At 37.6% G+C, this 11,252-nt stretch overlaps 1 pseudogene; it reads right to left on the bottom strand.

The window, feature by feature from the left end:
* Positions 1 to 10,363: 10,363 nt before the first annotated feature.
* LOC104988074 lies at positions 10,364 to 11,132 on the bottom strand (annotated as a pseudogene).
* Between the last annotated feature and the right edge of the window lie 120 nt (positions 11,133 to 11,252).

The raw sequence follows: 11,252 nt of genomic DNA, 5'->3' as shown, positions 1-11,252 counted from the left end.
CCAGCCATATCAGTAAACAAATGATGCTGCAGACATCAAGTCATAAGCCCTTGAATCTATCCATAAACATGAAACCTGGGGGAACTCTTGATGAAATCAGGTTGCCCGCTATCAAGTCCTTAGTTACTGCACTTGCCACTAGTGTGGCCTGAAGAACTGACTTGAGACAGAATAGATCCTAGCCCTAGTTAAGGTGATTATCAAAGGAATTATTTCAAGAAGCCCAGATTTTTGCATCTTCCCATAGGTAAAAATATCTGAATCCATTCACTTGAGGTGTCCAGTTTTTCTTTCATTAACCATAATATTCGGACAGTCTCCATACCTGATCATTGTACCAAAACTTCTGTAAAACTTGGATCCTCCTATCCTTTGTCAGAGCAGTCTTTTGCCAATACTTGAGAAGTCGCTCCTCATGATTAAATCCTTCTTAGAATGAAAGGCTTGATGAAGAAAACATAATTCTCCATTTTTGGACTATGCATTTTTTCCAGTCAGTAGCACACATTCTAGAATTGCAATATAAGGGATTCTTGTACAGCACCTCACTGTTAACCTATGTTTACTAATTCCTACTTCACATAATTTTGAATGTCAAAGGTCAGCTATTACTTATTAAAACTTGAGGGGATTCATGGTTTCATAAACCGGTGACATCAGTTTATGAAAATATATAATGATATATGTTTACTTTACTTTTAGAAAGCCGTTCTTTATTTTAGAAACAATGGAAAATTAGTGAAGTGAAGGGACACAAATATAGAGTCTGAATTTATTCTGGCTAACATAGCTCTGCATTTAAGTTTGTCTTTTTTTTTTTTGTGCTTTTTCTCTGCCTATACATCGTAAAGCCATCCTGGATACACATTTTAATTGACATGCACTGTGATGCTTTACTTGTCACTAGCACAAATTAGACAAGGACTGATTTTCTTTCTTTACAATGTTGTGTTAGTGTCTGCTGCCCAGCAAAATAAATCAGTTATTAGTAAATACAGGTGAGCCTCCCTTTTGAGCAGTCCTCCCATCTCCCACTTTGGCCTTCTCTCCTACTCCAAAATCAACTCCACTAGAGCACTCCATAACAACAGCTATCTACTACATACTTGGTATGTCCTTCCTGCACTGTGTCCACAAGTCTGTTTTCCATGACTGCATCTCTTCCTACACTCCAAATGGATTATTCAGCATCTGTTTTCTGGATTCCACTTAAATGCATTAATATGCACACATATATATTACTTCTTTATTTGGTTGCCACAAACCTCAATTACTCTGTGTGGAATCTAATTCCATGACAAGGGCAAACCTGGGACCCCTGCATAGGGATCATGGTGTCTTAGCCACTGGACCAACAGGACAGTCCCCTGATGTATTTTTTTTTTTTTAATGATGGCCATTCGGAATGGTGTGGGGTGATATGTTGTTGTACTTTTGATCTGTGTGATTTTGTTAAGTTGAGGTCGTTTGTGCTATGTTTAGTTTTTGGAGAGCTTCTATCACAAACACTTGTTGAATTATTTCAAAACATTTCACCAACTCTTGAGGTGATCATATGGTTTTAATCTTTCACTATACATTGATATGCAGCTATTGAAGAATGTTTCCATATCTTGAATAAATCCCACATTTAATTATGGTGTCCAATCCTTTTATGGTGTTGGTGGAATTTTTTGCTCATATTTTGCTACGGATGTTTGCCTCTGTTCATCTATGAGATATTAGTCTCTAACTTTCTTTTTCTGTGTTATCTCGGTGTTGGTATCAGGGTGATGGTGAACTTGTAGGACGAGTTTTGGGTTTTCCTTCCACTCTAGAATTTTGGAAGCGTTTCAGAAGTGCATGTTCTAGCAGTTCTCTGACTGGTTCGTAAAATTTCCATGTGAAGCCATCTGGAGTTTATGTTTGTCAACTGGAAATTTTTCATCACAGTTTCAATATTAGTGCTTGTAATGGCTCAGTTCATATTTTCTGTTTCTTCTTACTTGAATTTCTTAGCATTTGTCCATGGCTCAGATTCTAAATTTTATTGACTTATAGTTGTTTACTATAGTCCCTTATGATTCTTTGTTATTTCTGTTATATCAGTTATAATATCATCCTTTATCATGTCAAATTTGATTGATTTGTTGTCTATTTTTACTTGATAAGTCTGGACCATGATTTGTCTATTTTGTTTCTCCTCTCCAAGAGACCCCTTTTAGTGATACTGATTTTAGATTTTTTTTTTTTTATCATTTCTTTTCTTTAATTTCTGCTCTGAGTTTTATCATTTTTTCCCCTTCTATTTACTTTGGGAAATTTTGCCTGATTTTTCTTCTTTCTCTAAATGCTTTATATTTAAGGTTATGTTGATTATTTGAGATGTGTAGAGTTTATCAACTTCACTCTTTTACTGCTTTAGCATGCTCCATAACTTTTGGATAATCGTGTTTTTTAATATTATTTTCTTCTAAGATTTTTCTTTCATTTTCTCTCAGATTTCATGAGTGATCTCTTGGCCATGTAGAGTTGTATTTATTCATCTACATGGATTCGTGTTTTTCACAGTCCTCACCTTCAAATTCTGCTATGTAAATTATAACATTGTGGTTAAAAAAAAAATGACTCATACCATTACCACTATCTCAAATTTACCAAGGCTTGATTTGAGATCCCCTTTGTGATATATCTTTAAGATATTTTATTTTCACTTTAGAAAAAATGTGCATTCTGCTCTGCTTCATTGAAATGTCCTATAGGTATCAATTAACTTTGTCAGGTCTCTTGTGCCTTTGAACACTTGTGTTTCATTTCCAACTTCATTTCTAAATTGGAGGATAATTTCTTTCCAATGTTGTGTTGGCTTCTGCTGTACAACAATGTGTATTAGCATATAGGAGACCAAAGTCATTTTTTGTGTGTGTTGTTAATTGTTTGTTACTTATTCATTTTTCTAGTCCCTCCAGAGATGTTTCTCGTCTTTTCTCCATTCCTGTAATGTTTTATCACCTTTACTACCACAGCATCCAAGTTATTTTCAGGGAGCCTGCCCACTTTTTCTTTCACTATGTTTTGAGTTTTTACCACATTCCTTTGCCTACAACATATTTCTCTGACTTCACATTTCCCTACTTACTGTGTTAATCGTCATTTCTTCCCAAACTGCTGTGTAATAGTTATTGCTCCTCGTCTCCACTCCAAGTCGATAAAGTTGGTTGAGTGGCTAGTGTGAGCTTTGCAGTTGGAGAGACTGACAAGTATTTTCTTGAGTCTGCAGCTGAGTCTTCCATCTCTAATGGTGGGACCATATCTGTTCGTGTCATTTGTAGGTGTCTATGGGATTAGTCTGACATTAGGCAGTCTATTTGCTGATGATTGGTTGTGTTTTTCTGTCTTGCTTGTTGTGTGGTGTCAGGCATCAGCCCTGGGTTGTGTAGGCAGTTGGGTGCAGTGCATCTGAGATTAAGACGCCTTCAAGGAGACTGCCAGCAGTTATTATTCAGTGTAGACAGGAATTCTCTAGTGTCCCATGATCCTGGTCTCAGTGTGAAAAGTTGTAATGGAATGCAAAGATGCCGGGATTCTTGGCCTCCGGAGGAGATGAATTCAATCCGGGGCCAGAGATAAGGCTGGATCACTCAGAGCTTTGTATAATAAAATTTTATTAAAGTATCAATGAGATAGAGAAAACTTCTGACATAGACATCAGAAGGGGGCAGAAAGAGTACCCCCCCTGCTAGTCTTCAGCTGGATGTTATATAGTCACTAGCAGTCTCTTAATGGAAGAAAGGAATGTTTTAAAACTGACTGGTACCAGGCCCCCTCACACATAAGATGCATTTTGGGATAATCTTGGCATCAGATGGTTCATCCCGAGCCATAAAATGATTAACTTGAATCTTGTAGAAGGACAGATTACCATACAAATAGATTAATTTACATAGATTAGGGAAATACTATCTGAGTATGACATACTGGTTTGTCAAGTAGGTTCTGAGCCATTAGGAGGAACTGACTTGAGAACAGAGTTTGGGGTAAAAGCATAGTACATTAGCATAGTTTAAGACAAACATTTCCATAAGAAAAATGCATTGGTTATCTCAAGGTTTAAGAATAGTTAACTTCAGATGAAACCAGGTGTCATTCTGGCAACACAACATTTTAAGAGAAACCTCCTTTTAAATTTGTGTGAAGAAGGAAAAAATATTGCTAGTTTGTTTCCTCCTGCTATTTAAGAGAGATAAAAATGTCTGATACTTTCAGGCCAATTCCTCTGTTTGGAGATCCCTGGCCTTCCTGCCTGTTACCCTCTCAGATGATGACAGCCAAAAATGTCAGGCTCAACTTATGCCCAGAAAACCACAATGGCATAGTGATAGATTGAGGAGATTAAAAAAGTAAGATAGATAAAAGTGAAATAAATAAATAAAAGGTGCCACAAGCAATAAACACTATAGAGAAGACAACATATTCATAATGAGAGCCAATAAAGTAAATCTCAAGGCAAAAAACACCATCAGAGCAGAGTGCCCACTGAAGAATAAAGAAAGCAAATCTGACAAGAAGATCAGAACAGCCCCCACAGAATAACAGAAAACCACAGTTAAGATAGAGAGGCATACCCGTGTTAAAGAATGAAGTGATGCAACAGCAACAAAAGGCACAGAAAATAGGAAACCAAAGTAAAAGTAGAAATAGCTATACAAAAAATAAAAATATGGTTGAAATAATCTTCAAAGCCAAATCAATGTGTAGTAACAAAGAAGCCTACAACTGAGAAAAATAGTTCACAAACAACACAACAATTCAATTCATCAAAAGAATAATACATATTTCTTAGTGTCTCATCTGTCAGTGCTCTAGTGCTCAGCATGAGCCAGAGGACAATTACAGCTCTTTGGGAAGTTCTCCAAAAATGGAGAGAACTGGACTCTGCATCTCTCTAAGGACACCTCAGACTCAAAACTTCTATAATTCCTGTGCGTTCTTACAGCTGCCTGAGCCTGGGGATTTTTTTTTTTTTTCCATTTGACCTCTTCTCAGCTTTTGATGTATTCTATAGACACAGGGTCTGCGTCATTAATCCTGTGTATTTAATCTGCAGCATGCAAAACTTGTGGGAAGATTCCTAATCCTCTTCCTTAATGGTTCTGTCCCTGGGCCTCAGGTGTAAATTTCATCCTTCCTCACATGTGGTCACCAAATGAGTCTGCCCTGAGACACTTGTGGCACACTGGGGTCTGCCATGATGAGCACAAAAGGTGGTACAGCTGCTTGGAATGCTGGAACCATGGTGGTGCCAATTATGAATCGGAGCCAGCAGCCATATGCAGAATAGGTTTTGCCTTAATGGGATCCTTTTCTAGCCTGTGTTTGCAGGAGCATGAGTGGTACTTCTGCTAGTCTTTCTCTTGCCTTGTAGTAGGTGTTAACAGGTGGGAAGGTGAGGGGCTACCAAGGTATCTCTGCCTCCTGAGTGTGACACAGTACCTCCTCTTTGGCAGTTTGGGAATTCTCAAAAGGCATTCCCTGCTACACAACAACTCGTACCTGCTCCATCAGGCCATTTCCACATAGTCAACAGCAGTCCTCTCCCAGGATCCCTCTAAATCCCATGTTCCAGCTTCCAGACCCCATGCATACTGGCTGAGCTGCATTGCAGTTTGGCCCATATAGGGCCACGGCACACATTGTCTGTGTGACTCTTGCTCTATCAAATTATATTTCATCAGCTGTTTTACCTTGTTCCCTTTCAGTCCAAAGTAATTTACCCTTTAGTGAAGGGGGTTGCCTCATTCTGGAAATCTCTTTCCTGCTTCTCCATCTCTCACCTGCGGCACAGTTTTTGTCTTGTTTCCTCTTATTCTCCTTCTCCCTTCTTCATTCCTTTCCACTCAGGTATGTCTGGAACCCACATGGGACACTCTGGTGATCAGAGTCTTCTGCTAGTATTTATCTGATGCTGTGGGAGAACTATTGTCCTTGCAGAAGTATTATTTGTGATTCATTCATTGAGAGAGTTGCATTTCACATCTGCCTACATTTCTGCCTTCTTGGAACTTCTCAGTTTTTCCTGGCAAACTCTATTATTCTTTTTTCCTTGACAGAAAAACATGAAACATTAGTTGCCATGAATTAATCTGTTTGATGGGATGTTGCTTATGTACACACGTAACTGGTACTACTTTGACTTCCAATATGCAATCAAGCATATTATGTTGTCATTTTTTTTTCTTCCCCCCTTGGAAATTTCTCTTAATGAGGAATTGTCATCAGCATGAAGAAATGCAGAACTTCCCACATAAAATATAATAGCAAAATTGGGCTCAAAAAGGCAGCACTTGAAAATCTCTAGCTATTTTTTGAACATTCCTGACATTTTCCCAGAGTACAAAGTCTGACTTTGGATCTCGAAGCTCAACTCCATTCAGTAGGTATCAAAGGTGAGAGATTGCCATGGGAATAATTTAATTATTGTATAATAAGATGGCACGTTCATAGGAAATTACCAGTTGGTACTTGACTAATTGAAAAAAGAGAGAAAACGACAGCAGTGACCGAAAAATAAAATTAAACACACACACACACACACACACACACACACACACACACACACACACAAGAATGTGTAGTTAGTTATTTAATCATAAGAGGTATATATGAATTGATGTTTGTATCACAGAATAAGCAAGCAGATTGAATACAATCATCTATATCTGCTTAAATGTCTCTGCTAATGACTTGGACACTGTGAATCACACACAAACCAAAAAATAAAGAAAGAAAGAAAGAAACATAATTTTGTACAATTCTTAGAGATAAGAATACAAGAATACCTTATATGTCTCCTGGGAAGCGTGTATGCTAGTAAAGGCTCAGCAGTTAGAATTGGACACGGGACAATGAACTGATTCAAATCGGGAAACGAACAAGTCAAAGCTATATATTGTTGCCCTGCTTATTTAACTTCTGTGCAGAGAACACCATGAAAAAATAAAAATCTAGATGAAGGTCAAGTTAGAAACAAAATTTATGTGGGCGATATGAATAACCTTAGTTATCCCAATGACAACACCGAAATGAAAGAAGAAATACAGTAATTAAGGCACCTCTTGATGAAAGTATTATCTGTTTCAAGTATAGACATCTGAAATGAGATAGTCCTACATAAAAGATGAAATTCTCAGTTTCACATATGAAATCTAGATGAAGATTTCAGGGTGCGAAACATAAAATTCTCCATTATTCACATATACAAATCTGGAGAAAGTTTTTCCAACTTAAAGTGTGAATTCTGTGTACATCATACATGAAAGTATGGACACGAAATATTCTGCAGAAAGTGTGGGATTTTTTTACATTAGAGTTATGAAAATCTGGATGCAGATTCTTTGACAGGAAATACAAAAATGTCTATTTCACATATCCAAACATGGTCACATGAAACATGGAGTTTTTTCATATTTGTCATTTGAAAATATTTTTGAGGTCTTTTCTTCATGAAGTATTGAATACTGTCTATTTAACATTTGAAAAACCTGTTAATTTTCCTACAAGAAATATAGAATTTTCCCACAAATTTTCATGCTTGGGCTCTGAAATTCTCTATATTTTCATCAAGAATGTTTGGAAGTTCTTCTGATATGAGATTTGGAATTCTGTGTATTTCCAATTTGGCAATCTGGGGAGAAATGTTCTCATATGAAATATGAATTCTCAATTTTTCACATGTGAAACATTTTCCGGATTTGTACACATGAAAGAGAATTTCCCATGATTCGGAAATTAAGATCTAAGCTAAGCTGCAAACATCAAACAGCTATATTTCATGTGTATCCTGAATACCATATAGAGTTTTCAGTATTTCTTAGATGAAAATCTGGATGAAGATTTCCCTACAAGATATAGGGAATTAATATATTTTGTACATGTAAAATCAAAATCCTTATGATTATACAATGGAAGTGATAAATAGATACAGGGGATTCTATCTGATAGATGAGTGCCTGAAGACCTGGATGGAGGTTAATGATACTGTACAGGAAACAGTGATGAAGACCATCTGCATGAAAAAGAAATGAAAAATGGTAAAGTTATGAGGCCTCACAAAGAGCTGTAAAGAGGAGCGAAGCTAAACAAAAAGGGGAAAAAGAAAACCACAATCCTGTATACGAGACAGCGAAAGAGACACTGATGTATAGAACTGTCTTTTGGACTCTGTGGGAGAGGGAGAGGGTGGGAAGATTTGGGAGAATGGCATTGAAACATGTATAATATCATATATGAAACGAGTCGCCAGTCCAGGTTCGATGCACGATACTGGATGTTTGGGGCTGGTGCACTGGGACGACCCAGAGGGATGGTATGGGGAGGGAGGAGGGAGGAGGGTTCAGGATGGGGAACATATGTATACCTGTGCTGGATTCATTTTGATATTTGGCAAAACTAATACAATTATGTAAAGTTTAAAAATTAAATAAAAATTAAAAAAAAAACAACGCCCACAATAAAGGACAGAAATGGTACGGATGTAACCAAAGTAGAAACTATTAAGAAAAGGTGGGAAGAATACATGGATGAAATGTGCACAAAAGATCTTCATGACCCAGTTAAGCACGATGGTGTGATCATTCACCTGAGGACCCAACGTCCTGGAATGTGAAGTCTAGTGGGACTTAGGAAGCATAACTACAAACAAAGCTCGTGGAGGTGATGGAATTCAGTTGAGATATTTCAAACTGTAAAAGATGATGCTGTGAATGTGCTTCCCTCCATATGCCAGCAAATTTGGGAGACTCAGCTGTGGCCAGAGGACTGGAAATGGTCAGTTTTCATTCCAACCACAAAGAAAGGCGATCCAAAGAATGTCCAAACTATCACTTATTTGCACACATCTGACACACTCACAAAGAACCGCTCAGAATTCCCCAAGCCAGGCTTCAACAGAATGTGAACCATGAGCTTCCAGATGTTCAAGCTGGATGTATAAAGGGCAGAGGAACCCGAGATTAAATTGTCAACACCCGTTGGGTCCTCCAAAAAGCAAGGGAACTCCAGCAAAGCAGCTACTCCTATTTGTCTATGCCAAAGACTTTGATTGACACAACAATACGACACAAGAAAACAATCACATCAAAACGTGGAATATTCTTCCAAATATGGGAATACATGCCTCCTGAGAATTCTTACATTCATGTAAATATAATAAATATTTATCAACTTGGAAAAATTTCTCAGTAAATAGGAAAGGTAAATTATGATAGTAGTGCAGGTTATAGAACGTTGTTGAGTAATGTGTAGAGCATTCGATTGGTTATTACATTTCTTTATTGAGAATTCAGTAAGCACTTAAAATGTGTCATATGCAGGCTGTATGTTTCAGCTGATGTGAAAGATACATAAAGAGGGTAGACCCAAAACACATTGAAGGTATCTGTGCTCTCCTTCATAGGGGGCAAAGAGTATTTCCTTCCAACCCCAAGAAAGAGTTGAGACAAAGTTTTGAGACGGGGCTTAGCATGACTGAAAATAATTTGTGTGACTGTAGCTTCAGAAGAGGAAAATAATGAAATTACTAAGGAAAAGAGATATCATGTCTTGCAAGAACTTTTTAGCCATGCTGATGTGCTGCAGTAACCACCAGGAATTTATTCTGTCTCTGTGGGGAAAGATAAGCAACATCTAAACATGCATTTGGAATTATAGGGTGGAATCTTGGTGTCAGGAAATGAAGACGTACCTTAAGGACAGCAGAGCAAAAATGACCCTATAGAATACGACTTGTAAAGTACATATCTTGTGCTGACCATGGGCCAGTCACTGATTATGTCATGCTATCTTTGGTAACACAGTGATGGTATAATTGTGACCATGATTTTGGATGTGCTACAATATCTATATTTTCAAGGATGAAATGAATTTCTATAATGAAAACAATCTGCTGTCTCATCTCTTAAGACTCCACCAGTAACTAATAGAATATAATATGTGAATGCACTGAAGTTCATACTGTGTATTTTCATTTTTCTAATTTTATTTGCATCTCTTTCTTCACCCATACCATCCTAATTTAGACACTCCTTCATTTCAGCAGGGATGATTTCAGAAATGACTTTACATCCATTACCTCTTTTCCCTTGGTTCTCATTTTCTTGCGTACAAATATTATATCAGGTGTCATTTACCTAGGACGCATAACGAATGCTTTCTTGAACGGAAGAGTTTGGAATACCGTGCAGTAAAGTAGCCAACCATTGAACTAAAGCCTCATTTTACTCTTCTTTGTTTGAAAAGAGAAAATGAAACTATGAAGATGAACATGTAAATTTATTGTTCAAATACAGGAATTGTAGGTATTTGTTGACATCTCCCAACGTAACGTTCAATCTTCCTCAGGCTCCATAATCTGACACATATTTGATAGGTCAGTTTTAATTAGCATGGTTTTCATATACTGATGATTGTTGATGAGTTGACTTGAAAGAGAGGAGGCAGATGTGTAAGTGATTGTTGGCACTGAGAACCATAAGTTGCCTCTCTCTTGCAGGTTAAGAAAAGGACTGTCATGGCTTGACATATCGCTATGCCTGACTGGAAATTTAGAAGATCCCACCATCAGTCTGGAATAACTGCTCTGTAATGGGGATACAATGTGGTTCTGAGAAGTAGATGCAGTTGTAGTAGCAAAGTCCTCAACATGGCCATTTACTTGAGTATAGCTGCTATGTGAGTGCCAATTAAAAATGCCCAACTTTTTTAAAACAGCAGGTTGATCTACCACAATCTGTTCTGTTTGTCTAACTGATATTGGTGATGGGTTAGGTAAGTCACATGGAGATAGGGCATTTGTATTAGTGACAATCTGGATGGTATGAGGCTTTTGTAATGAAAGGCACACTTAAACTTGTGGAGGCTGAAAACGCGCTCTCTCTACTAATTTCTGGAAGAAACTCAGAGTTACAATCATCTTTGTTGACACTTGCTTTAACATGCTTCTTGTTATCTTGCACTAATGAAGATATTGGAGACACATTGTTAATCCCAACTCTTCTTTTCATTCTTAATAAAAGTTGAGGATGACCTCTTTTGAAATTTGGATTATAGTAGGTCTGTAACTAAAATCAAAGGATTACATTATTTAGTTTCTTTATGCTGCTGCTGCTGCTAAGTCGCTTCAGTCGTGTCCGACTCTGTGCGACCCCATAGACAGAAGCCCACCAGGCTCCCCCCATCCCTGGGATTCTCCAGGCAAGAACACTGGAGTACCAAGA

Source organism: Bison bison, unplaced genomic scaffold (genome assembly GCF_000754665.1).
Source record: "Bison bison bison isolate TAMUID 2011002044 unplaced genomic scaffold, Bison_UMD1.0 scf7180017474106, whole genome shotgun sequence".
NCBI lineage: Eukaryota > Metazoa > Chordata > Mammalia > Artiodactyla > Bovidae > Bison > Bison bison.
The sequence above is the reverse complement of the archived record's forward strand: the minus strand, read 5'-3'. Positions and strand labels throughout refer to the sequence as shown.